Consider the following 5,832-nt stretch of genomic DNA (forward strand, 5'->3'; position numbering starts at 1 on the left):
TGTTTGGGAAACTTTGTAAAAAAGTAGTGTAAAGGTTCTCTCCTAAGTCTGTCAAAAGGAGAAAGGAGTTATAAGAGAGTAGTTGGTCTTCATCCATTAAAGGAAGATCATTAGTGGACGTCGGTAGTCTCAACGGAGGAGGAATCAAAAGTGGACGTAGGTCACGATGACCGAACCACTATAAAATTGGTATGTCTTTTCTTCTTTGTTATTTATTTACATCTTCATCACTCTCCTATGAACATCTTTAAGCTTAAACGTCTTTTCGATACGGTTTTATCATACAAATTTTTATGATCAACGTAGTTATAAGAAAAACACTAATTCACCCTCTCTCTCTCTCTTTTAGTACCGACTTGATCCTAAGGAAGCTTCTCCCAACTTTGATCTTTGTATAGTTAACAACTATATTTTTCACTTTGGATATCTCCGTATATATGGATCATAGTCATGTCTGATAAAGATATCAATGGTATTTTCCCCCAATAAAACACATTATAAAAAAAAATTACACTCATTTGCACGCGTAAATTACGTAGGAACTGCATCATTACACACTAATATAAATATCCTTCTTCCAATGGCATGCCAAACGACAGACAGTTCGGAGCTCGCAAAGTGTATTGATTTGTATCCAAAGCTTTTGTTGTCTGAGCATCGTCTGTGCTATCTCGAATTCATGCACCTGTATTTCCCATTATGAAGCAATCCAATTCACATTGCGTCCAGTTCAGCATTCCTACGTACACTGCTGCGGTGTGACTAAAACAAAAAGAAATCATGAAAGTTGGAAAGACTTCAAGAACTTGTCTCCATCAAATCCCAACACTCGATCGGTGTCCATGGCATATAATTTTTCCAACAAAGAAAAAAATTACTGATTGAGAGAAGATAAATATTCTCTCTTCAAATATAAACGGATTTAGAGTTCTTAGCAAGCTAGTTCTCAAACACCTCCCTCCCTAAAGTAGAAGACGACAGTGGGGGGCCTGGAATACCTCAATATGTTTGTGATCAGCGAGGAGAATCAATTTCTTCGATGTGAACCTGCTGAATCTACTCTTAAATGGTAGATTATAATCCTTTCAAAACAGTAGTAGTTTCACAATATATAGGAAAAGAGATATCTGCATCGCAAAATAATACAAGCAGCAGCAGTACTATGGCAACAAAAGCAATACCACCGTTCAAGTTGTGTTCCCAAGCTCCATCACGGTTAATTTTGACCCGGTCCATGCAATAAAACTTGCTCTGCCTACAAATGGAAAGGTTGCAGTCTTCGTCTACCTTGAAGAGTCCTTTGTGTTGTATGCATCCTTTAGAGCTAGGTTTGATGGCAGTCTTGAGTCCTTCTTCCTAACGAATGGGGCTTTGATCATGGCAGGAAGGCTTGCAGTAATGGACTGCCGTCCTACAGATGATCATAATGAGGTTGCTTTGCTGTGTAAACCCTGGAAGACTAGCCTCCATCTTTTCTTCTTGAATGTCAGGTAGGAAGAGCTTCTCCCTTCTTGCTATCATCTTCACTGCAATTTAATCCTTTGCTCTTCGCCAGGAATGTCTTCGGGCTTGATCAGCTGGGGCAGGAGATCTTACAGGTTGCAGTCCCTGCAGCACTGGCTTTGGCAGCTGATCCACTTGCTTCTCTCGTTGATACAGCTTTCATTGGCAGACTAGGTTTGCTCATTGATGTTCTTTTCCCTGTCCTCCTTTTGATTAATAGGATGAAGCATCGTTGGCTTGTAGATTGTGCTCGTCGGTTGGTGTTGTTCTCACAAGATTGATCGATGAGACCCTCTTTGACAATGGAGTTTCAAGATCATGTCTTAACTGCTTCTATATAGGTGTAGATGCTCGAAGAGTGGGATCTTGAGATGTCTTACATGATCATAAACAAAAACCAATGCTTCTTTCAATAATATACAATTTTTTCTTTCCCAATTTGTATTGATATATAGTTTGAAAAATATTGTCTCCAATGTTTTTTTGTCTTAAAATTTTTCTTCACATCCTTTTTAATCTTTGATTTGTCAATCAAATGCAGGTTCAGTGGAGATCGCAGCTGTAGAGGTTTCTATTGCCATTTTCAACCAAGTTTCAAAGATTTGTATCTACCCCCTTGTGAGTGTCACAACATCCTTTGCAGCAGAAGAGAATGCAATCATGAATGCAAGTGTTGAAGAAGTGAAAGGTGAAGATTTGGAAAATGCATGTGCTGCCAATGCTGAAACCAAAGAGCTTCCTCCTCGTGATGGTATCAATTTCTGATAATTTAGTACACCTTAATTATCTTTTGTGTTTACAATTTTTTTTCCATCTTCTATGATAAATAATCTTGATTTTTGTACTTTATCATTGACCACTTTCAGATCCTGAGAAGACAGGTCGAACAATTAGTACAAGATTCGGCAGCAAGCGTGAACACATTCCTTGAGTTTCATCGGCATTGATTGTTGGTGGAGTACTTGGCCTTCTTCAGGCTATCGGTCTCATCTTTGCTGCAAAATTGGTGTTAAGAATTATGGGTGTAAAATCTGTAAGTATATATAAGCTTGATTTACAGTAAGGTTTAATTTGTTGCAGATTCAATGTTTTGCTGCTTACACCAATTTGCAGATAGAATGATGAATGTATCTTAAATCAAACTACTTGAAAATACAATTTCCATGTTTTCAATCTGTAACATTTGCAGTGAACAGTGAAGTTGTTTGAACATGAGTGATTCATAAGGTATCATAAATTGCTCCTGAGCTTATAGTTTTCTTGAAACAGGGCTCTTCCATGCTTGCACCAGCATTGAGGTACTTGAAATTGAGATCTCATGGTGCACCAGCTGTTCTCCTGTCTTTAGCTATGCAAGGGGTTTTTCGAGGATTTAAGGACACTAAAACTCCTCTATATTCAACTGGTGAGCCAATCCTGCAATCTGCACAGCATAATCTTACACTTCTAAGTCAGCAAAACTTGAACACCATACAATGATTACTGCCTTAATATTGTGGACAGAGAGAGTGTAAGCTCTGAATCTAACAGAGCTGCACATTCATCTCATACTTGCTAAACAAACATGAGTTTTGATCACATAATTTGAATCCAGTTTACTCCTGTTCTTGGCATTGTACTGGCAGGAGATGTCACCAACATCATCTTGGATCCAATTCTAATGTTTGTTTTCCACATGGGTGTCGGTGGTGCAGCTATTGCTCATGTTATATCTCAGTGAGTTCTAAATTGCACTTTCTTTAGACCCTTTCTTGTTCTAAAGCATTCCAGTGTCTGCTCATGTGAACAAGCATGCTCATGTCTTTCTCCTTGTAGGTATCTTATAACACTGGCACTGCTATGTAGCTTAGTGCTGAAAGTAAATATCGTGCCACCAAGTTTGAAATCGCCGAAATTTAGCCGATTTCTTGGATGTGGTAAGTCCTTCCTAGAACATGCGATTTGGTGTCATTGATTGAAGCAATTCAAATTTTGCTTTCTTGTACTGAAGTTGCAATTAGATGAAGTGTGTATTTTGAATCCTCTGATCAAATAGGCCATTCTCTTACTTTTGGAGCTCAGGGGTTCTATTGTTGGCACGGGTAATAGCTGTAACATTCTGTGTCACACTAGCAGCATCATTGGCGGCACGTCATGGACCAACTTCTATGGGGGCTTTTCAGGTATCCTTGCAGATTTGGCTGGCGACATCTCTTCTTGCCGATGGACTAGCTGTTGCTGGTCAGGTAGGTATCCTCATAATTCTACATGCTAGTGGTTCAATCCTCATAAACTAGTATTGAATCGGCATCTTGTTTGATTTTTTGTTTCCCCTAAAGAATAATAGTTCAATCTTCATTAATTAGTATTGACTAGCAACTTGTTTGATAATTTTTTCTCTTAAATTGTTTTCAAATAATTCAACATTTTAGCTTATTTACTTTCAGAATCAACCAAATGTGATCTTTTGCAGGCAATACTTGCCACATCATTTGCTGAAGGAGATCATGCCAAGGTTGTTGCTGCTACAGCTAGGATATTGCAGGTGCCAAGAATCCTGATACAAGACTAAAACATTGTATCTCTTCAGTCATAATTCATAACAACTAAAATGCATATATTGCAGTTTAGCATTCTATTGGGGATGGGACTCACAATCTTGCTTGGAGTTGGAGTTCAATTTGGATCTGAAATATTCACCAAGGACATGAATGTGCAGAAACTAATCCACAAAACCCTCCCAGTTTGTGCAAAAAGAAAAACTAAATTATGCATCCGATTACAATTTTTATATAAATCTTTTAACTACATAAATAAAATCCAATATGTTCTATATTTTCTTCCACATCAAATCGGTAAAGAACAATTGCAATCGTCTTTGTGGCACAGTTTGTTGCTGGCACACAAACAATCAATTCCCTGGCCTTTTGTGTTTGATGGCATCAACTTTGGATCTTCAGATTATGCATACTCTGCATACTCCATGGCAAGTTTCTTTATTCACTCATCTTCTAGTGATGTAAATTCCCTTTTTTTCTAGCTTAATTCTTGGCTTATCTAAATTGTGATTTCACCTTGGTCAGCATTCCATGCCTTTTATACCTCCCATCAACTCATGGATTCACTGGAATCTGGATTGCACTAACAGTCTATATGAGCATGAGGACATATGCCAGTGTTTGGAGGTATGAAGAAAGTATTCACGATTATGTCATACAGTTATAATACAAATAGAAACTTCCATCTTCATCTCTCGTCCTTGCAAAAGAAAAAAAAAAAAGACAATTTCATTTGCTTACTCAATTGGATGTTAGCCTAAGCCCTGATTATATGATACATATTTACCCTTATTCAACTGTACTTCTAGTCTCTCTCGTATTTCTTTTTGGCACAAGAAATCCTACCTTTGTGCATAGGCTGATCTAGTTTTATGCTTCTTACTCTCTCTAGGATGGCAGCTTCAAGGGGACCCTGGGCTTTCCCAAGGAAATGATTTATGGCCACCCTACCTTTACAAGATTTTCATTTTGTTTTCATTTTTTTTAAGACAATTGTTTCATGTGTGTGTGTGTATATATATATATATATATATATATATATATATAATTAAAGGTTTTTAGGATCATGACCCTTTATGTATCTAAGATGAAGGGCTACACTACTATTATTACAGGTTATGATCATCCTCACAACCATCTTAATGATAAGAACATCATAACCATGATCATTTCGTTCTCTATGAACTCGGCTATATTTCGTTCTCTACAAACTTTTTTATTATGTTCTTGTACCATATTTTGTCCCACAATATGTTCATGAACAATTTATCTTTGTATTTCTCTTGGATAATGACTCCATTGCATGTCATGACCTGACCCGATGGGAAGAGTGGTTCATTCATTTGATGAGTATAAGCCATTGGAATAAAAATGTTTGAGCTCATGTTAATGGTATATATCTAGTTTTTATAAACTAACTCAATTGGCCTCTAATATCTAAATCTGACATGTCAAATTTCACCTAATGAATTCTGTTGATGTTCTTTATTTAAGTTTTTGTTCCTTTTCATTTAGGATTTGCATTTCTCATCAAACTATAACTTCATCGATTAGACTTTATAAGATTTCTTAATTGAGATTTGAGTGCATCCTAATTTCCATTTAGTGTTGATTGCTCACCAAATCGAACAATGTGACTATTTAATTGGTGCACAAGTAGCTTCTACATATTGTGAAATCCAATTTAATTAGCTTTTTTTAAGATAAATATTTTTAAATTAAATTAATATAATCGAACTATGATATTATAATATGGCCGCTCATAACTTATAGTTTCATTTGAATGATTGGC

General features: G+C 36.7%; 1 pseudogene; it reads left to right on the top strand.

Moving 5' to 3' along the window:
• Positions 1 to 1,398: 1,398 nt before the first annotated feature.
• LOC135627531 (protein DETOXIFICATION 42-like) lies at positions 1,399 to 4,975 on the top strand (annotated as a pseudogene).
• Positions 4,976 to 5,832: the final 857 nt, after the last annotated feature.

The sequence above is a fragment of the Musa acuminata genome, chromosome BXJ2-11 (genome assembly GCF_036884655.1).
Source record: "Musa acuminata AAA Group cultivar baxijiao chromosome BXJ2-11, Cavendish_Baxijiao_AAA, whole genome shotgun sequence".
Taxonomy (NCBI): domain Eukaryota; kingdom Viridiplantae; phylum Streptophyta; class Magnoliopsida; order Zingiberales; family Musaceae; genus Musa; species Musa acuminata.